The sequence below is a fragment of the Lactuca sativa genome, chromosome 8 (assembly GCF_002870075.4).
Source record: "Lactuca sativa cultivar Salinas chromosome 8, Lsat_Salinas_v11, whole genome shotgun sequence".
Lineage (NCBI taxonomy): Eukaryota > Viridiplantae > Streptophyta > Magnoliopsida > Asterales > Asteraceae > Lactuca > Lactuca sativa.
Window position 1 is genome coordinate 55,083,544 of NC_056630.2, and position 24,257 is coordinate 55,107,800.

General features: G+C 34.9%; 1 long non-coding RNA gene across 3 annotated transcripts; it reads right to left on the reverse strand.

The window, feature by feature from the left end:
• Positions 1-1,459: 1,459 nt before the first annotated feature.
• LOC128128175 (uncharacterized) lies at positions 1,460-2,019 on the reverse strand. Of its 3 annotated transcripts, none has more exons than XR_008225962.1 (2): positions 1,940-2,019; positions 1,460-1,706 (listed from the first exon to the last, which is right to left on the reverse strand). It is a non-coding gene; the product is annotated as an uncharacterized LOC128128175 (long non-coding RNA). The 3 variants fall into 3 exon arrangements; XR_008225961.1 differs by having other exon boundaries at positions 1,904-2,019; XR_008225960.1 differs by having other exon boundaries at positions 1,863-1,997.
• Positions 2,020-24,257: the final 22,238 nt, after the last annotated feature.

Here is a 24,257-nt window from a genome sequence, read left to right on the forward strand (position 1 = left end):
ATTTGTTTAACAATACAAAGAAAATATAATAACAATTCATAAAAGTTTATGAGCGTGTTCAATTCAATAGTTTTGAATTTCGTAATTCTATATACTTATTATTTAAATTATAAATAAAAATTATTTGAACTAATCAAAATAATTATTAAAATTTCATAACAAATAAAATTGGGAAATAAATTTAAAATAACTGTTCTTTAACATTACAGCATAATTAAAGTTATATAAAATTTGATGTCTTAATTGATAAAGTTTGTTTTAATTAAATGAAAACTGATGAATATAATTGACTAGATTTCCTAAAAGGGAACCACAAATATGAAAATTCCTAAAAGTGGAACTAATAAAAAAAACAAAACTATTGAAACCAAACCTCAAATCAAAGTGAAAAAACCAATAGAAAAAGACAGTTAGACAAAACTAGTTTTGAACGAAACTAGACCGAAAAAAAAAGAGTTAGAAAAAGTTTGGATAAAAAAGACAGGTACTAGAAAACAGTTGCCAAGACCGTCCTAAATAGGTTGAAAACAAACTATTATCCGTTCAATAAAGAGGAACCAATCATCAGAACGAAACAATGCACATCTTTGTAAAATACTGTTGTGGTGAAGCCAACAAAAGATTTTAACCAAATTGAAGTTTATGCAGTACTTATGATGTGTTAAGAAGTTTTATGTGATTTGCAAAAAATACAATTGTCTATGGATATTATTGATATTAAAAGAATGGTAATGATATTAGACCATGCATTGCATGTTTTCTTAGGATATGATATGTCGATGCTTTGCATGTTTTTTGATATACGGTATCATACGTAAAAATTTAATTGTGAGATAGTATGTGTTTTAAACGTATAATTTTATTTTGAAAATGCATGACAAAAAACGTAGAAAAGAAATTTTGTGCCGCCGCCACATCGCGCGGATATCCCACTAGTTTATATATATACATATACACACACACACTAGGTGTGAGACCCATATATTATATGAGTTTATTTAAAAAAAACTAAATACAAAATTCTAAACATCTGAGAATTATGAATTTATAAGAAAAGTGATAAAATATTGAACTAAAAAAATTAAAGAGTTTTTTTTCTCTTTTAAATTTAAACAAATAATTTAGATAAATAAATAAATAAAATTAATGAATATTTAATTTAGTAATTTTGAAATTAGAAGGAAAGTTCATTAATGAAATTGATATACATTTATTATTGCATTTAAATATATCTAGAATTTAATAAAATGAAAAAAATTATAAAATGACACGTGAAATAAACATTAATTTAAAATGACCACAAAATTACATGTGGCAAAATAAATAAAAATGTGACATGTTGCAAAAAGATCTTTATTTATTAAGGAGGATATATATATATATATATATATATATATATATATATATATATATATATATATATATATATATATATATATATATATCCATGTTCTGTTGAGATTCCGAAAAAATATAGATTTTAAAATTCAACATCAGTCACATATTTTTTATTTTCGGTTTCAGCGTTACAGCGTACCAATACAACGGAATAGTAATAATCATGAATAATTATGCCACACCACGCGTTCCTTTTCCCTCGCCACCACAACCGTCACTACCATCACCACCACTTCTGCCAACAATCGACCCCACTAATACTACCATTGTCACCTCTACCATCGCCACCTTTGCCACCGCCACATCCTCTGTTACCAACAACAAAAGTCATATATGATTAATCACTTTATAAACAAATATATATATATATATATATATATATATATATATATATATATATATATATATATATATATATGAGTTGTAATATATGTATAAACATATATAGTCATATATGATTATACATTTTCAACGTATAATCATTTGTGATTAGGCGTTATCCTACTGTATCGGTATGCTGATGTGTCAATGGAGAATTAACCTTGACAAGACTTGAGTTGTTCTTGAAGAGGAAGATGAAGAAATGAAGAAGATGGTGAGAATGATGAAGATGGAATGAGGAGGGGGAGGGGTGGAATTCATTTTTAAAGGGGGAGGGGTGAAGGAGGGTGTTGGGGTGGGTAGAGGGGGGGGGGGGTGGAGTGGGGTGAGATGATGTGATGTTTACTTGGTTACATATTGGATATAGCCTTGATACATGTTGGGTAAAAGTATTGTTGGTAAAAGTGTGACCAACTTGTCTAGTCATGGGTTTTCACAAAATCAAAAGTTAACTCTTTAAATTTGGTGATATTTTATAAAAGTGTGGTATTTTTATAAAGAAAATATGGTATAAGTGATGTATAAATATTTAATTTGAATTATCAAAATTCAAATTGTTAATAAAATCATTATTCAATAATAATAATACATTACACGAAAATTAGGTTGATTTCTAAATTCTTTCCGTTAAAAGTTGGGCGTTTTAGGCCGGGTATGGAATTTGTAGTATTCGGTGATAAATTCACTAAAAATCCGTATTTGTAGCCCTTGTTATGAATTTGCCATGTAGCACAGGGTTTATGAACTCTACTACCTTGAGTTATGAATATTATTTATACTAAAATAATATAAAATTAAATTACTGAATTGTTATGATACTAACCTTATATAGGGTTTATATAAAATATTTTCCAATAAGAGAGTTACGTTGTATTATAATTTGTCAATCGTACACTGGACGCTTTAGAGAATATCCCAATTCACCTAAAACTCTAATACAAGTTGAATTGATCTGGTTGACTTTTGTTGACTTTGTTTGACCAAAATTGACGGTTGTCAGACAGTCGAATGGGTGGATCTGCCCTAAGCGCACGACCAAACAAGGAACAAGAAGTAAAGCGGAAATCACACATTCGACTACCTATCGGACCTTCATTATATATAACCCTAACATATACCTTAAGTAATCATAGAGTTAACATTAATGGTCCTTTCAGAAATGTAAGTTGTACTGTACTAGAAAATAGTGCTATGTGGTTGTATTTGTATGTATGTTCCCTGAAATGCTAATCATACCGTATTAGTAAGTAGTATAATGTATTACTTGTGATATAACATTGTGTACTTCTAGAAATCCCATAGCTTTCTTTTATAATCCTGTAGTTTATACAAGTTATATAAAATCAAGATTTAATAGGCCGTCAAATATAATGGGTCTTCCCTAAGCCCACAACCAAACAAGAAACATGATCTATGGCGGACCCACAATTCTAAGTCGATCGAGTCATAATTTTATATAACTTTGACGTATACACTAAGCAATCATAGACGAAAATATGATTCTTTGTTGTCCTAAACCGATATGTATGAATATTGTACTTGAAAATAGTGTAATATAGTTTTATTATTTGAATAAAACCATCAGAGTTATGTTTGTCCCGTAAACCAAATGTTTTAGTTAATGCTTATTGTGAGAGTTCATTATAACCATACTAATATGACTAATGGCTTGCACGATGTCTGTCAGGTGTCAGAAAGTTATGACAGTTTTCACCCCAGAACTTCCGTTCCAACTGTAGCTAACAGTCAAGGCGCGGGATTGTCAGTCACGTATAAATCTATACACAAACTCACACTCTCCCTCCAGGAGACTTTGGTTATAATTCAGGATTTTAACGGGTACCATGTTTGGTACAACGAAGGAGTGGCTCATAATCATGTATTAACTAGTTTACATAAAGTGTGTTGAAGTTTTCTTTTCTCTTGTTAATGTATGTATTATCCTTTTATAGTGTTTACAATGTATAAAATAATCATAATTTTATATAATCGTTCCTTTGACCCAAAATAACGTGAATGTTCCCCAAACTATACCTATTATAGTTTAAAAATATATGTTTCGATGAAATGGTAAAATCTTTGTATTTTTAACAACCTTGTACGTAAGAGTTTATAAGTTTGGTAGCAATGATTTTAACATTTTTGTGTAATATATATATATATATATATATATATATATATATATATATATATATATATATATATATATATAGTATGTGAAAACATAATAAGCTATTTATATTTTTAAACACAAGATTTCTTGTGTTTTACTTGTTTTCTCCCCCTAAAACATAGAAAAGCTTAGAAAAATGTGGGGGTAGGAACTCACCTCGAGCGTGATTGCGGTTAGATAAAGGGATAGAAACAGAAATCTTCGAGTTTAGAAAACGCGGAGGATGTCGTATCAATGATCTTAAGGAAATAAACTTGAAGAATGAAGCTCCAGGGAAGTTTAAATCTTTGAATTTTAAGAAGGAAATTAAAGTTACTATTTGAGAGAGAATTGTGGATGCTTGATAATTTACTAACTGTGAAATGAGAATTGGTTGATATGGGTGTATTATATATGGAAAAGTGAGGGATAAGAGTGTAAGAGAAGTGACACTTACGTTGGTAAGTGTAACATATCACTTTGGGAACTTAAACAAGCTAAAATATCTAGATATTTAAGGTGTTTTTGGCCATAAACTTCACATGGGAGGGTTGATTTCAGTTTTGTGTGATCTACGGTTTGCGTTTTTGGCCATATACATGATCCAAGAAGAGTTTACAGTCCTAAATGGTTCCTAGAAATGAGATTTCGGTCTTGGCTTAAACTAGAAAAGGGATTTCGGTTGTCTTTTATCAAGAAGGGATTTCGGGTTTGGTTTGGGATTTGATTCCCAAAACCGAAAACCATTAATATATTAAGTAATATCATGATTTCATTTAAGTGCTAGACTTATATTAGCCTACTTCAACATGGTTTTCCATTTATACTTATATATATATATATATATATATATATATATATATATATATATATATATATATGTTAAATAGACATGCATTCTAGGCTTTCAAATTTCTATTACAACAAGTTGTGTTGTGTAATCACTTATACTTGGTTAATATTTAGACCTAGCTTGATCTAAAATTTTCCGGTTGTTACATATAGTTATGTGCTTAGACACCTTATCCAATAGAGACTAATTGGATGTACTTGGATAAAGAACTAAAGAGGTTTAGTATGGAGAATTCCAAGAAAGGAGCACTACTTATTCATAGCAATACCAAATTGAGTAAGACTCAAAGCCCAAGTAAAGATAAAGAGATAGTTGACATGAGTCGAGTGGGAGACTATTCGATTAGTTGTCTAAGCCCAAAACTATAATTGATATATAATTGAATTGATAGTAGCACAATCCTTTTGGGTTGCCCTCAAACCTAGCAATTAGACAAAATGGTTTTTAAAGAGAGAGAGAGAGAGAGGTTGATTTATTATTTGATTAATAAATTGAAATAAATAGTTTGTTAGTATATTATGAGAATAATATATTAATTAGAAATAGTAATATTTAATTAATAATAAATCAAAATTTAATTGGAATTAATTCCGGGTTTAAAAGAATTAATTAAAAGTGTAGGGTCTAAAGTGAAATTGTTCAATAGTTTAACAAAAGACTCCATAACCTTCCAGGTATAGCCTTGGATAGTTTTAGAGGGGATATTCTAGGGTTACTAGAATATACAATGTAGATAACAAGGAAGTAGATAATTACCAAATTTGAATTAATATTATTTAATTCAAATTACGGTTATGTAGGATTTCCTTGTACCGCTATATAAGGATCTTAGAGCCTCTAAATTTCGGCCACCATATCATTCCAAGGGATAGCTGAAATTCTAAGCCTCTCGTCTGCTCACTTAGTCAATTATGAAAATACTACAATCGATACCATAAGAATCAAATCCACAATTAATATTGATAATATTAGCAACATAACCAACACTTCAACATTTAGGTTAGATCAATTAGGGTAATATCCATATTTCTCATATAAAAAATCTAAATGAATTAATCATATGACTTTGGAAGCGAGAGAAAAACCAAATCAATGGCTTGCTCCCTTGAGAAAATGACACCCATTTTTCCAACTTGTCAATGTACGATTGCATTTTCAGAACATGCGCACACACAAAGTTTCTATCTTGATGTTTACATGCTACTAGGGATTGAGTTGTCTCATATCTTTCAACTTGTGGGAAACATAACATTTGGAGAGTCACAGGAGGATGAGGTGGAAGAGTTGAAGAGGCATGATGTCCAGTTCCACTATTTCTTAAGGAAGCTAAAACAATTTTACCTTGACTTGAATTTGGAAGACCATCTCCAGAAGTTGAGGAAAACCATTTCTATAAGAATGAGGAAGACTATTTCTATCTTCATAACACATCTAAAAGTGAGAAAAGAAAGAATTCAAGTTAATTGATTTTAATCCTTAATTATTAACCCCAAATTTAAACTAAGGCTATGATCCATATTTTTTTATCAAAAATTTAAAGAGGGATGTCGTAATCAAAATCGAATCTATTTTAGGTAGATATGGATTTAACCAATTTCAATATTACGAAATTCCTAGATCTTTTGAGATTCATTGAATCTTATCGATGACATGTTTAATCACGGATTGTGTACTCACTTTTGTGACTGGGATATCGACAATTACAAAAGAGATTAAAATAACCATGCAAACCCTCTTAACAACCTCGATGCCTTTTATCATCTCAAATTGATGTGCCATTTAACCAAATACGCTCCATCAACAATGATAATTTACAATTTGTGCCATCATTCAACTTTATAGTTCCATATTAGTGTGTCGTCTAACGACTCACATTTTCCTGAAGTAACTAGAGTGAGATTTTATAAAAAGGTTCTAGTATTTTGTATCATTATACTATTAATGAGGTTGTGCATTAACTAACTCATTCTACTAACAACCCTCGACCATAGAAGAGAACCGTGTGTGAAAAAGACACCCATTCAACGATCATTTTGTAGGCTATTTCCTTATAACCTCTTTATACTTTGTCTTCGTGAATGAGGCGTACTAGTGACTCGACTGAATTTGTCTTATATATATATATATATATATATATATATATATATATATATATATATATATATATATATATATATATATATATAAGGTGTATTTTAAAACATTTCAAAATACAAGGTTTAAACTTTTAATTGTCTAAATTAAGCTTTTAGTTAATTGAAATTAAACCAATTATGATTTAATCTTTCACTTTTAATTAACTTTTAGTTAAATTAATTTAAATCATTTAGGAGTTAAATAATTATTTTTATTAAACAATTAATGAAATAATATCAAGTTTAATCCTAATCCAAAACCATTATAATTTTCGAAATTAGGGTTTGGGGTTATCCAATTTTAATTATTCAAAATTTAAGGCTTTTGAAACAATAATTAAGGAAACTAGAAAACCCTAAATGGGTGGAGGCTAGGGTTATAAGAAACCCTATCTAAGTCGAAATTTCAAGGCTATAGGCTTTAATTTCTATAAACCCTACATTTGACCCGTTTACTATTATGCACAATCAATAGAAAACAATCTAAGCTCTAATACCATTGATGTGTTATATAGGTTATAAATCTATGCATGTGGCGGAAAATTGCTTAACTCCTAAGTTCACATGCAACCTATTTGGATCTATGTTTTCTCTATTGATAGCAATAAACTATGAACATCAAAAACCCTAATTGTAGCGCATTATAATCAAAATATACATATCATTACGGTGTAACACCTGATTCCTAGTACGCATTCAATTTAAAGCATATCTGTATTTTTCTCTGGGACTCGACGAGTTAGAGGCCCAACTCATCGAGTAGGGTCGTGATCCACGGGCATTTTAAGTGACCTACTCGACGAGTCGGGAGACTGACTCGGCGAGTAGGTGTTGTTTGAGAGAAACCCTAAATCCGAGGGTTTGCACCATATTTAAACGACTTATTGCAGCTTCCATTGTCCCTTATGCTCCTAGAACACCTCTTATCAAAACCCTAGACGCTTTGAGTGATCTAAGGCCATTTTTGGTGCTTTTGCGTGGTTGTGAAGCTTGGAAGGAAGGGGGAAGCTTGGGAATTCGAGTTGAGGCTTGTAGATCCATAGATCTTATTCCATCTTCAACTCAATCAAGGTAAATGCCCCCTATTTTGGTCCTTCTTTTTCTTGTTCATCTTTAGGGCTTAGATTTTGGGTGCATTTAGGGCTTTCTAATCCATTTCTGGATTTGTGAAGTGATTCATGGAGTTCTACTTTCAGATCTGAGTTATTAGAGGGGTCTCATGGCATAAAGCTGCCAACTCTATGGCCATGAGAGCCCCATGCACATTGTAGAGCACCTTTTATGGATTTTTGAGCTAAAAACCCCATACATGTGCACCAAGTTTGGAACTTTACGTATAAAATGGACATTAGGAGGCCATATCTATGGTTTTGATGTGTTAAGACCCATTTAAATCGACTACATATTAATGGACAAGGATGGAATCGTCGAGTTATTCTTGGGACTCGGCGAGTCGAGGCGTAATGATCACCAAATCCATTCTGCGAATGGACCAATTGTTAGGGAGGGAAGTCCCGTAGATGTTTAGACGCGAAAAAGGACCTGAGAACCATGGGACTCGACGAGTGTATGAACAGACTCGGCAAGTCCAAGGAAATCTCCCAACCTTTGAAGATGGACTCGACGAGTTGTTCTACAACTGGGGGAGTCATAGTCTGGACATGTTCTTAAGAAGGAGATGAACTCGCCGAGTTGAAGGAAGAACTTGGCAAGTTGGATGAAGATAGTCATGATAGTTTGAAGGAAGAAGAGCCCATCGAGTTCTTGCTAGACTCGACGAGCAGAGTCGAGATTGTATCGGATTAGTGGAGTGTCGACTCGACGAGTTGGCGGGCCAACTCGGCGAGTCAGGTCAACTGGATGTTGACTTTGACCAACATTAACCTTGTCTGGTTATGGTATTGACCTTGGTTAGGGTCATATGTTCTGTTTGATGACTTAAGGATTGTCGTGTAGGGATTGAGGAGTCGAGGGGAGCCGACCTTCACGCCGGGGTCAGTTCAGACGCTACACACATGGAAGTGAGTTACCTTCCAGTAAGGGTGGGTCTAAGGCCACAATGTCGACCCACCAACATGGATATTTAGCAGGTAATTGTCTTTGTGATAATTATATTTGTTTGGTTATGTGACTTGATCATGAGATATTCTTGCATAATATGAACATTGTGTTGGTGGTAGTGACAGGGAATAGTCTTTCCCTGGCATAGGTCGTTAGGACCAATGGGTAGGTCAGTACCCCGATATGCCTGATTGTATGTTTATACCATGCTATTGTATGTTAGTGGAAGGGGGTGAAATAGTTCCCAGTTACCGGTTGATAGATACCGATGGTGGTTACCGGTTGAAAGAAACCGATAGTGGATACCGATTGAAAGATACCGATGGTAGTTACCGGTTGAAAGATAGCGACGATATTATATGGTATGCGGTATGATGGGGGAACTCACTAAGCTTTGTGCTTACAGTTTTTGGTTGTGGTTTTAGGTACCTCTTCGTCAAAGGGGAAGGAGCTGGCGGTGTAGTAGCGCATCACACACATGATTTCCGCATGGAGTTTTCTGGGATTATACTTTAATTTTATTACTTTCGATGATATGGTTTTCAGACACGCTACTATGTTTTTTTATAAATTTATATGACATTGGCAATGTTTGGTAAATTATGTTATGAATTACTTAATTTAAAATGAAATTTTTGGCCTTAATTTTTGGGATGTTACATAGGGTTACACACCTCTTGGTTATTGTAGCAAATTAATAATCACACCAATATCCTTCTTGAAACCCTTGGAAAGCAAGCACCAAAAGCTTATTGCCTCTAATGGGTTGTTCCTAAAACCCTAGAAACTCTAGAATGACGAGGAGAGAGAGGAGAGGGGTAGGAATTTTGTTCCTAAGCTTGTAGGGAAAGGTATGAACAAAAAGAATGAGTCAAGGATCCTAAGAACCCCTCCAAACTCATACTTTCCATGAAGGATTCTTGAATTGCTTCTTTTGTTCAACTATATAAAAAAATTACAGTTCACACCTTGCACCTTTAATTAATTCCAATTAATCCTGAATTAATTTTAGATTCTTTTTGATTAATAAATAATTAATTCTAGTTGATTTCTTATTAATTTAATAACCATATAAATTAACAAATCAATTATCTATTCCCATTAAATATATTAATCACATAATATATTAACAAATCATTTCTCTCTCTCTCTCTCTCTCTCTATATATATATATATATATATATATATATATATATATATATATATATATAATCTAATATCATTTCTAACTATTTGTGGTTGTGAAGGCAACCCGAAAAGGACTCTGGTTCTATTTGAAAGTTTATACCAATTTAGTTATGAGCTTAAACACCTTAATCAGCAATGACATAATGACATAACACTGAAACCCTAACCCATATGACTTAATTCCATAAACCTTAAACTCTAATAGGACTTAAGGCCATAACCCTTAAACCTTAACCCATACGACTTAATGTCATAACCCTTTAATGCTAACACGTGATATGATCATATATATATATATATATATATATATATATATTTTGATCAAATATAAAAAACATTTATATATTTATTATATGTTATAACTATGTATAAAATTAAGGTAATACTATGTACCAAATATTTTGACCTAATATCTAGCAGATCGAAATCATGATGAACGGTTACCGACGGTTCCATCCTAAAATCTTTATTTAAAATTTGGTTATGCAATTCTACACTTCAATTAAGCCTTTCTCAAAATATTCAACGCCTTTATCAAATCATCATAGCGATTCACTTGTAAAAATGAGAAAACTTTCAACATTAATTGATTTATCACTAGGTCAAACTATGAAACGAATTATTCTGAAGGTATATTAGCAATATTGTTTTGTACATATGCAAATACTTCTAATAGAAATTAGATGTACTAGAGAAAAGGTCATCATAGTTCTAACTCTTCTATTTTCATACAAGGTGTGAAAAAATTTGTAGACTTTGTTACCAATAAAGAGAGAGATATGGAAGAAGATAGAATGAAATTGTGACATCCCCAAAATCACGGCCAGAAAAGATCGGTTTCATTTATGCTTTTAAAATAATTTCAGAGTAAATCCATTGATTTAAAAGAGTTGTAGAATTTTGTCCCCAAAACAATACATGATAAAATAAGGTTTATCAAAGCATTTCTTAATGAAATGTATTTTCATTATATTTCAAAACCCGGGATGTCATGTTCTGATACAGACACAAAAGCATAAACAATAAAACATAGACCTTACATAGTTATATACAACTACTAGTCTATAACAAAAATATCTTCACAAGTTCCCCAAATTATGCTCTCGCACCACTACCTGTAATACAAAGAAACTGAGTGGGTCACGCTTCAGAGTCTGGTGAGCATATAGGGTTTTCAACCCACAATAAATAGTTATATTTAATTTCACCAACCAACAATAACCCGATTACCCATTCTCGTTATCCTCACTTTACGTCCCGATGACAACAACTATTACGAGGGACCTAATCTAGGATTTTCATCGGGACGGACACTATTGCAAAGGGGTTTCCTCAGTAATCAATGTTCTAAGGCAACCATAAGGGGGATAGAATACAACAAATGAACACCCAAGTTCACTACACCTACAGGTTATGAGCCTGCCAGTGTTCCACTGAACTGTCTAGAAAAAGTCTGTGGTCGACATCCATATTCTGCTGAATGACTAGATCACAATCATATCGAGGCCTCTCGTTATTTTATTTAATCACATATCACTATCTACTCATGTTCTACCCAACATGTATGTAGACAAAAAATATAAATATATATACAACATAAAACATGTATAAAACATTCAACCGATACTCATTTCAAATAACACATAACATATAAACACATATCACGTATTTTTTGGAAATACTTCGTATTTATGTTATAGAAGAAAGTAACTACACACTCACTTGATCAGAAGATGATCAGACATCACTACGGCTCAAAGAATTGTATTTCTTCGGTGAAATCGGGAGATCTTCACAAAACCAGGCTTTACGCGGGCAAAGTTTCGGCTCGGAAATTTTACTTCTCGAGATCTTCGGGGCTTCGGGACTTGCTTCGGGTCTCGGGAATGATACCAGGGTTTCGGGGGTAAAGCTTGCACATAAAACGAGGTAAAACGAGTGAGAGAGAAAGAAATGAGCAACCAAATTCGGTTGGGGGTCGAGTTCTATTTATAGGGCTGAACCCTCATAGGGCTGACAATTCTCGACACGACCCGCAACACGACACGAAATAAATGAGTTTGGGTTGAGTTTTTCAACCCGCCGACCCACAAATCCGCCAACCAGTTTATTAAACGGGTCATATATGGGTTTCTCAAAAAATAAACGGGTTGACCCGCCAACCCGTTTATATTTTTAATTATATATATATATATATATATATATATATATATATATATATATATATATATATATAATTTTTAAATGTATTTATGTATTAAGTATCAATATTTAACAAGTATTATATAATAAGAATTATCTATGTTTGTATTATTGTTTAGTTTGAACATGTTTCTATGAATGTTTTTAATTTCCATTTGGATGTTTAAGACTTAAGTAGTTAAATGTCTAACATTCGGATATGTTTATATCAACCATCAAGAATTTATTCATGTTTAATTGTCAATTTTATTTATAAAATCCGACCCACGAACCCAAATCTAACCCACGATCCCGCCAACCTGTGAACTCGTATATATAAATGGGTTGGCGGGTCATATATGGGTTTATGTTCCAAACCCGCCAACCCGTGACATGTATATTTAAATGGGTCATGTTTGGGGTGGCATATTTTGACCCGCCAACCGGCGACACGCCAACTCTAACACGACACGATTTCCAGGCGTAAACCCTCATGCTATGTTGGGCGTAATATGCAAGTACGCGGGGCGTAATGCCTCTTTCAAATGTACACTGGGCGTACCAAGCCTTACGTTGGGCGTAGTTCGATAAGACCGCTACGTGGCGAGCTTCGGGTGGTGCTACGCGGCTCTCTCTCGTACCACACAAGGTCGAAGTACGCTGGGCGTACTCAAAGGTTACGCGGGGCGTACCCTTCGGATCAGATGGGTGAGTCACGGATTCGGATATTATCCGAAGATATAATAAAATTTATATTTTTTAATTGTTTTAAAAACTTTAGAAAATCATATATTCCTCATACGAGCTCCGTTTTTGAAGTTCTTTATATCCACGCGTAGGTGAGTCTATGCTCTACAAATTTCGTTTAGACTTTATCGGCTAATTTTGACTTTATTTTTATTATATTATTTTTAGTAGGTCGGGACAGGAAAACTCCGTTAGAATTTCATAACTTCTTCATCCGACGTCCGTTTTCGTCTGTCTTTTCACTATTGGACTACTATCAAAGAGATCTTCGATTCTCATTTAGATTATTTCGGCCAAATATCACTCGATCTCTATTTTGAGATTTGGGCTACATACTGCTAAGTCGAAACTTCGAAAAATGATAACTTCCTCATACGAAGTCAGATTTAGACGTTCTTCTTATGCACACTCTCAGTTTAACTTATTCTATGACTTCCGTTTAGATCAGTAAGACTAAATATCGCTCCATCGTAAATTCACTATTTACGTCATCCAGTGGCGCGCCGGTTCTGTCGCGAAACTTCGACATGTCATAACTTCTTCGTTATAACTCGGATTTCGGCATTCTTTATATATTCGGAAACCTTGCCACGACCACTACCACATGCTTCATAGATATTGGGCTTATCTAATATTTTATTTTATTGCTTATTTTTATTCTTAATTCAATTTAGCAACACAATTAAGCTTAAAACACATAATACTCAAATAATACATTCTTATTATTTCAAAATGAGTTACAAAGGCTAACCTAGACTATTACATCATCACTAATGCCTAGCTTGGAAACATGGGCGTTACAATTCTCTCCACCTTAGGATGATTCTGTCCCCAGAATCACACATCAACAAACAAATGGGGATAGCGACTCATCATGTCACTCTCCGTCTCCCATGTGAGATTTGGCCCATTCGCATGTTTCCAACGGACAAGCACTAACTCGACCATCTTGCGTCGTAACTTCTTAGTCTTTCAGTCAACGATTTCCTCTAGTTCTTCAATTAACCTCTTGTTCTCATCAATTCTCAACTCCGAAAGTGGATACATGTAGGGAACTTCTCCCATGAACTTCCTCAAATAACACACATGAAAAGTGTTATGAATTTACTCAGTTCTTCTGGTAGTTCGAGCTTGTAAGCTTGGTTCCCAACCCTCTGAAGAACTTTAAACGGTCCAATAAACCTTGGACTTAACTTTCTCCTTTTTCCAAACCTTATAAGTCCCTTCCTCGGTGAGACTTTACGCAAAACCAAATCCCCAACTTCAAAAGTCATCGGTCTTCTTTTCTTGTCAGCATAGCTCTTTTGACGATCCTGAGCTGCTAACATTGTCTCCCTGATTATTTTCAGCTTTTCAGCAGTTTGATGGACTATCTCAGTCCCATAAATTGATTTTCCCCAGCCTCAAGCCAACAAAACGGCGTACGACACTTCTGTTCGTACAAATCTTGATAAGATGACATCTTTATGCTCGAGTGGAAACTATTGTTGTAGGAAAATTCTACCAAAGGTAAATGTTCATCCCAGTTACCTTGAAATTCCAGGGTACATGCTCTCAGCATATCTTCAAGTGTTTGTATCGTTCAATCACTCTGACCATCAGTCTGTGCATGGTAAGTTGTACTCAAACACAACTTGGTACCTAATTCCTCTTGTAGACTTTTCCAAAATCGCTAGGTGAAACGGCTGTCACGATTTGATACAATCGTTAATGGCACACCGTGAAGCCTCATAATATCCTTCACATAAGAATTTGCAAGCTTATCCATAGACCATTTCTCATTGGCTGCTATGAAATGCGCACTCTTAGTGAATCGATCAACGACCACCCAAATCATGTCGTGACCATTCTTTGTTCTGGGTAGTTTAGTGACAAAATCCATAACAATGTCTTCCCATTTAGCCATAGGAACAGGTAAAGGTTCTAAACTCCCGTATGGTTTCTGATGTTGTGCCTTGACCTGCACACATGTCACACACTCTGCTACGTACTTTGCAATATCAAGCTTCATCGTCGGCCACCAGTAATAGGGTTTCAGGTCTCTATACATTTTAGTGCTGCCAGGATGAATTGAGTACATGGTTTTGTGAGCTTTTTCCATCATGAGATCTCTTATTCCTCCTGACTTAGGTACCCAAATACGATCTTGGAATACCTTTAGTCCTTGACCGTTTCTACCAAACAACAACGTTTTGCCCAAACGTTCCTCCTTCCGGTCATTCTTTTAAGAAACTTCCTCTTGAGCTTTCTTTATACTTTCCACAATGGTCGAGACAACTTCTATTCTCAACGCTCTTGGCCTTTTTCTCTCAAGATTGACTTTTCGACTGAGAGCATCAGCAACAACATTTTCTTTACTGGGGTGGTAAAGTATCTCACAGTCGTAGTCCTTGAGTAACTCTAGCTAGCGCCGTTGCCTCATATTCAATTCTTTCTGATTAAAGAGATATTGGAGACTCTTATGATCAGTGAAAAGCTTGCACTTCGTGCCATAGAGGTAATGCCTCCAAATCTTTAGAGCGAAATTTACTGCTGACAACTCCAGATCATGAGTGGGGTAGTTCTTTTCATGCTCTTTCAGCTGTCAAGACGCATATGCTATCACCTTTTCTCTTTGAGTCAAAACACAACCCAACCCAACACCAGACGCATCGCTATAGACAGCAAAGTCTTCAACTCCATCAGGTAGAGAAAGAATTGGTGCCTCACATAGCTTCTTCTTTAGCAACTTGAATGCTTCATTGTGCTTATCATTCCAAGTATAAGTAGCTCCTTTGTGAGTTAAAGCTTTTAAAGAAGTAGTGATCGAAGAAAAGCCTTGGATAAACTTTCGGTAATATCCGGCTAATCCCAAAAAGCTTCAGATCTCAGTGGGACTTTTCGGTTGTTCCCACTTCATCACAACTTCAATCTTCACTGGATCAACCATTATCCCTTCTTGGTTGACCACGTGACCCAAAAATTGGACTTCTCGAATCTAAAAATCACATTTGGAGAACTTTGCTTACAACTTCTCCTTCTTCAAGACTTCCAACACTTCTTGAAAGTGTCGGCCATGCTCCTCATGGCTTTTCTAGTAAATCTGAATGTCATCTATGAACACTATCACAGATTTATCAAGGAACAGTTTACAAACCCTGTTCATTAAATCCATGAATGCTGTTGGATCATTGGTTAGTCCAAACGGCATAACCAAAAACTCGTAATCTCCATATCGTGTTCTGAATGCAGTCTTTTCGATATCCTGCTCTCTTACCTTCAGCTGATGATATCCCGACCTTAGGTCGATCTTTGAAAAATAACTTTACCCTTGTAGTTGATCGAACAGGTGATCAATCCTTGGCAACATATATCTATTCTTTATTGTTTCCTTGTTCAGCTCTCTGTAATCGATGCACATTCTCATACTTCCATCTTTCTTCATTACGAATAACACCGGAGCTCCCCAAGGTAATGAACTAGGTCTAATGAAACCGTTGTCCAAAAACTCCTGAAGTTGCATCATCAGCTCATTCATCTCCGTCGGTGCTAGTCGGTAAGGTGCTTTTGCTATTGGCGTGCTTCCTGGTAACAAGTCTATTCTAAACTCCACTTGTCTATCAGGCGGTAATCCGGGAAGATCTTCGGGAAATACTTCCGGATAATCACACACGACAGAAATGCTCCGCATCTCCTTTTTCTCCTTCTTAGCATCGATCACGAATGCCAAATATGATGTACATCCTTTGGTAAAACACTTTCTGGCTTTCATTAGAGAAATGATTCCAGAATTTACTCTGAGTTTGTCCCCATACACCATAAATGACTCTTTCCCTGGAGGGTTTACTTTTACTATCTTCTTCTTGCATAATATCTCAACATCATTGGCGCTAAGCCAATCCATTCCCAGCAAGATGTCGAAACCGTTTAGTTCAATAGGCAATAATTCCTTGTGGAACTTATTACCATTTAAATCAATGAACATGTTTTTCATGCGATGGCTAACAAGTATAAACTTACCACTAGCAACTTTGACTAATAAGGCATTATCTAGTCTATCAACAGGCAAAGCTAGTTTTCTACCAAATTCATGCGAAATAAAGGAGTAGTTGGCTCCAGAATAAAATAAAATTTGGGCAGACAATTTGTTTATGAGAAAGGTACCTGAAGAGACATCAGCTTCATCTTTCGCAGCTTCAAGTGTCATCTGAAAGGCTCTCTCCTTCGGCTTTGGCAGAATATTGGGTTTTACTACCTCCTTCTTTTTAGTACAATCCTTCAAAATGTGCCCCTCTTCATTACACCCAAAGCACACTCTTTTGTTCGATGAACACTCATTGGCATAATGCCCCGTCTATACACACTTGTAGCAGGTCACATCCTCGCTACATTTCCCAGAGAGCTTTTTCTTGAACTTATCACACCATTTTGATTCGCCTCCTTTTCTTCCTCCAAAAATTTTCGAATAAGACTTCGGAAATATGCTTTTCTTATTGGAACCTGAAGTTCCTTCAAACTTTCTCTTCTCACCAACTTCAACCTTACTGGCGGTTCTTCGCTTGATCATGTCCTCAACAGACTTGGTAGCCCAAATAGCTGCCTCATGAGTAGGTGTCTGACGTACTGGCACCACATACTCCCATGGGATTCCCTTTGCATATCGATCAACTTTCGTCAGCTCATCTGGGACGATGCATAAAGCAAAGAGCATTTTTTATGTAAAGGCATTGGTGTAATCATCGACTGACATGCTGCCTTTTTTCAATGTCAGAAACTTGTTCTCCAACTCCAGTAGATTTTGGGCCGAGCAATACTTGCGCTTGAATTGCACTAAAAACTCTGCCCAAGTCAGTTGTAGTGGCTCATTACAACTTAGGGTCTTCCCCAGAGTGTTCTACGAACGAATAGCTCCACCCCTGAGTTGACGTACTGCAAAAGGGGTTTGCAACTTGCCTCTGCAACCACACGTCATGAAGGCTAGCTCCATTTCTGAGATCCAATCCATAACTCCGATCGGATCCTCTTTTCCAATGAAGGTCGATGGTTTGCAAGTCAAAAAGTCCTTGTACTTGCATCTAAGTCCATGAATTCCTCCCTCCTGGTAGTTTTGTCTAACTAATGATGGGTTGGCTTGAGCAACAGTCCCACTGAAGTTACCTCCTTCCGAATGCCCTTTATTCAACTTGGGCTGTTCAATCGGCATTGAAAGCTCTTCATGATTTTACCGAAGCAAACGTCTCATTTCTTCCATCTGACGATCCAACATCGTTTGAATCATCAATTGTACAACAACCATTGTTATTGGTTCATGTGCTACTACTACAACAGGTACTCGCTCAACCACAGGTGGTTGATTCCTGTCTTCGTTCACGTTTCCAACTCCACTTCTGGTTCTTACCATTTTTGATCTACACCCCGAATAAGGTGAATTTAGATCCTCAATCATGATAGATAATTAAATCATCCTTATCACTCTGAAACGTTTACATGCTAGTTCTAATACCATAATCATACACTTAGAATCCTAAACACATAAGGTCTCCAGATCCGGTTGGCAACAAACCATAGATCCGAACAAATAATATCATATATGGCAAACACATAACATTTAGCACATAAAAGCATTTTAGGAAACTTTCCTAAAATAAACTAGTGCTTGTGTCTAAAATATGACAGACACTCATCTCACAATCTTCACTTACCATTCTAAGTTTAAGTCTAGAAATCCTACAAATTCCTAGTTCGCTTAAACTAATGCTCTTATGCCAACTGAGACATCCCCAAAATCACGGCCAGAAAAGACTAGTTTCATTTATGTTTTTAAAATAATTTCAGAGTAAATCCATTGATTTAAAAGAGTTGCGGAATTTTGTCCCCAAAACAATACATGATAAAATAAGGTTTATCAAAGCATTTCTTAATGAAATGTATTTTCATTATATATCAAAACTCAGGATGTCATGTTTCGATACAGACACAAAAGCATAAACAATAAAACATAGACCTTACATAGTTATATACAACTACCGGTCTATAACAAATATATCTTCACAAGTTCCCCAACTTATGCTCTCGTACCACTACCTGTAATACAAAGAAACTGATTGGCTCAGGCTTGGGAGCCTGGTGAGCATATAGAGTTTTTAACCCATAATAAATAGTTATATTTAATTTCATCAACCAACAATAACCCGATTACCCATTCCCGTTATCCTCACTTTACGTCCCGATGACAACAACTATTACGAGGGACCTAATCTAGGATTTTCATCGGGACGGGCACTATTGCATAGGGGTTTCCTCAGTAATGAATGTCCTAAGGCAACCATAAGGGGGATAGAATACAACAAATGAACACCCAAGTTCACTACACCTACAGGTTATGAGGCTGCCAGTGTTCCACTGAACTGTCTAGAAAAAGTCTGTGGTCGACATCCATATTCTGCTGAATGACTAAATCACAATCACTTCGAGGCCTCTCGTTATTTTTATTTCATCACACATCACTATCTACCCATGTTCTACCTAACATATATGTAGATAAAATATAAATATATATATACAACATAATACATGTATAAAACATTCAACCGATACTCATTTCAAATAACACATAACATATAAACACATGGCACGAACTTTATGGAAATACTTCGTATTTATGTGTTAGAAGAAAGTAACTACACACTCAATTGATCAGAAGATGATTAGACAGCACTACGGCTCAAAGAATAGTATTTCTTCGGTGAAACCGGGAGATATTCACAAAATCGGGCTTTACGTAGGCAGAGTTTCGGCTTGGAAATTTTACTTCTCGGGATCTTCGGGGCTTCGGGAGTTGCTTCGGGTCTCGGGAATGATACCGGGGCTTCGGGGGTAAAGCTTGCACATAAAACAAGGTAAAATGAGAGAGAGAAAGAAATGAGCAACCAAATTCGGCTGGGGGTCGAGTTCTATTTATAGGGCTGAACCCTCATGTTACGTTGGGCGTAACTCGCAAGTACACGCGGCGTAATGCGTCTTTCATGCGTACGTTGGGCGTACCAAGCCTTACGCTGGGCATACTTCGGATAAGACTACTACGTGGTGAGCTTCGGGTAGTGCTATGCGGCTCTCTCTCTTGGACCACACAAGGATGAAGTACGTTGGGTGTACTTAAAGGTTAAGCGGGGCGTACCCTTCGTATCAGATGGGTGAGTCACGGATTCGAATATATAATAAAATTTATATTTTTTAATTATTTTAAAAACTTCAGAAAATCATATCTTCCTCATACGATCTCCTTTTTTGACGTTCTTTATATTCACGCGTAGGTGAGACTATTCTCTACAACTTTCGTTTAGACTCCGTCGGCTAATTTTGACTTAATTTTTATTATATTATTTTTAGTAGGTTGGGACAGGAAAAATCCATTAGGAATTCATAACTTCTTCATCCGACGTCCGTTTTCGTTTGTCTTTTCACTGTTTGACTACTATTGACGAGATCTTCGATTCTCGTTTAGATTGTTTCGGCCAAATATCACTCGATCTCTATTTCGAGATTTGGGCTGCATACTGCTAAGTTGAAACTTCGAAAAATCATAACTTCCTCATACGAAGTCAGATTTAGACGTTCTTCTTATGCACACTCTCGGTTTAACTTATTCTACGACCTACGTTTAGATCACTAAGGCTAAATATCGCTCTATCATAAATTCACTATTTACGTCACGCAGTGACGCGCCGGTTCTGTCGCGAAACTCCGACATGTTATAACTTCTTCGTTATAACTCGAATTTCGGCATTCTTTATATATTCGGAAACCTTGCCACGACCACTACCACATGCTTCATAGATAATGGGCTTATCTAATATTTTATTTTATCGCTTATTTTTATTCTTAATTCAATTTAGCAACACAATTAAGCTTAAAACACATAATACTCAAATAATACATTCTTATTATTTCAAAATAAGTTACAAAGGCTAACATAGACTATTACATAATCACTAATGCCTAGCTTGGAAACACGGGCATTACACAAATGTCCATCCATCAAATGTCATAAAATACCATATATGTAGAACATGATAAGTTAAAGCATCATTGTACAAATCAGGTTTTGTTCCAAATTACTAGTTTTGGAATAAACATGGTGAAACATCCTTTGATAACAATGCAGGTTTAAGGGCGGATGATACATGCACAACTATGAATGGAGATCATGAATAATAACATTATAGAGGCAGCCGATAAAGGATTGTTGTCTGGATGTACAAAACTCTGGCAATTGTTTGTTGTAGCTAGACTATTGAATGTAAAATCATATTATCGCATCCATGAAAAATTATATGATGCTATTGGAAAATTATTAATGATAGGTTACTGAAGTATTCTAACATGGCGGGTAGTTTATACGAGAGCGAAAAGTTAACACAATGTTAGATTAGGTCAATGTACAGATGGGTTTGCACCTCATTGCGCTTTTGGAAAACAGTATTCATATTGGCCTATTATTATAACACCTTATAATTTTCCACCTTCTATGTGCATGAAAGAGTCGTACATTTTTGTTACCATAGTTGTTCTAGGACCTACAAACCCTAAGCATAAAATAGATGTATTTTTGCAACCGGTTGTTGCAAAACTGGAGCAGTTATGGGAAGAAGGCATATTAACATATGATATATCTTTAAAACAACATTTTCAATTACGAGTAGATTTGACGTGGACAATTAGTGATTTTCTATCTTACACAATGTTTTCAAGATGGTCTACATTATTTAAGCTAGCATGTCCACATTATGGGGAATATACATAAACATCTAGCCTAAAGAATGGTAACAACATGTCAAGTTTTAAATGTCATAGAAGATTCCTCCGGGCTAATCACCTATATAGAAAGGATAAGAATAAGTTCAAAAGGAATCGTGTGGAGATCGAAGGTCCTCCTCCAACTAAGAATGGTGAAGAAACTTTAGCAGAAATTAAAAAATTATGTTTGGTAAAGGTGACTAAACTAAATGTTGATGATGTAAACAAAGCATGTGTCAATGATGGTTGGAAAAAGAAAAACATGTTTTGGGATTTACCATATTGGAAAAAACCTCAGTAGTCATAATTTTGATTTTATGCATGTTGTGAAAAATGTATTTGACAACCTTTTTTACACTGTAATGGATGTTAAAGTGGAGACAAAGGACAATGCGGCAACAATAAAAGATCTGAAACTCTATTTTTGCAAGAGAAAGGAATCGAAGAAGAGAAAATAGGGTACTATGGTTAAGAGAAGAATCAAAAGAATTCCATATGTGAATGGGTGGAGAAATTGTGTTTCCTTGATGGTTATCTTTCTAATTTATGGTGGTTTGTTGATTTGACAGCATGTAGATTGTTTAGAACGAAAAGCCACGATTGTCATATTTTTATGCAAAGTTTGATGCCAATATCATTTTGTGAGATGTTGCCAAAATATGTATGGGAAGAATTAATAGAGTTGAGTATTTTCTTCAAAACATTAAATATAGCATCAATCAATACACAACACATGGAAAAGATTGAAGCCAAGATCCCAATAATTCTACGTATACTACAGACTGTCTTTATCCATGGTATTTTTAACTCCATGGAACATTTACCGGTATATTTTCTATACGAAGTAAAGATAGTCGGTCCCGTCCAAGATTGTTGGATATATCCATTTGAAAGGTTTGTCTGTTACATCAAAATGTATGTTGAAATTTTTGTAAGGAATAAATCTATCTTAATTTACATCTATTTTATTTTAGATATCTCAACCAGTTGAGAAAAATGTGAAAAATAAAGCTTGAGTGGAAGGGTCCATTGGTAATACATACTTGCTTCGTGAAACATCATTATTTTGCTCTCGTTATCTCGAGACTGGTGTACCAACACGTACCAGAAAGTTTCCTCAAATTAATAATGGAAGACGAGATGAGCAATCTGATGATGATGACGACAAAACACTAGATATATTTTCATATCTTGGTCGTCATTATGGGAAAATTGATGACTATGATTGTTGTCTGACGAGAATTTCAATGCTACCCATTCTTACATACTCCTTAACGAAGATAAGATCCAACATTACATCGGATAATGTATACTTCACTTTTAAGATACTATATTCTTTTTTTGTTTAATTGATCCGAATAACACTTACATGCTTCTGTTTATTACATCATAGTAACTTTGAAAATGTAATTTAAATGGTAATACAATAAATTTGATGATCACTTGAAAGATCTTATTGGGGATAAGGATCAACATGGGCTTACAGCTGAAGTGGAAAAGAACTTTGCAACATGGTTTCAAAAGTATGTGGGTGTAAATTTTTTAATTTCTTAGTTTTATTATTGTTTGTTATGGTTATAATATGTGCTTCACCATTTGTCCTATAGGCACGTAATAATGAGATAAAGAACAAGTATATATTTCACCTTTATAGAAATCCATTAAGGACAGTCAAATTATATAATCCATACTTTGTCAATGATTACAAATTTCACACAAAAGCTCATGGTCTAAAAAAATCAACGATGAATAGAAGATTGTGTATTAGTAGCCAAGGAGGTGATTATTATGGTTAGCGAATGGAAAGTTTGGAAGTTAAGTACCCTGGTTACCCAGGCAAAAGCACAATTTTGTTTAAATGTGACTGGCACAATCCAACACCTAACATAGGAGTTAAGGTGCAAAAAAATATGGCTTGATTGAAAGAAACGTCAAAATAAATACAACAAGTTTGAGCCATTTTTTATCCATGCAAGCCACTCAGTTATGTTACGTTCCTTACCTAAGTTAAAAAAAACAAAATCCAGTTGGTTGGCTGTATTGAAAGTTAAACCTAGTGGTTGGACTGATGTATGTGAAAATGATAATCATAAAGACGTTGCTTTCCAAGAGGATGAAGTTGTATCAAATTAAATCATTATACCAACTATAGATACATATGACTATGATGACTAGGACATGTCAAGCAATGATTCCGATGATGAATATTGCATTGATGAAGAAGGTGGTCTTCATAATGAAGACACTCATGGTATTCCTGTTAGCAAGGGTACTTATCAGTATAGTACATCGAGAAATGAAGAAGAAGATGAGGAAGAAGAGAAGGAGGAAGAAGAAGATATTGAGTAGAAATCATTGTTTCTTTAAGAATGGTTACATTGTCCAA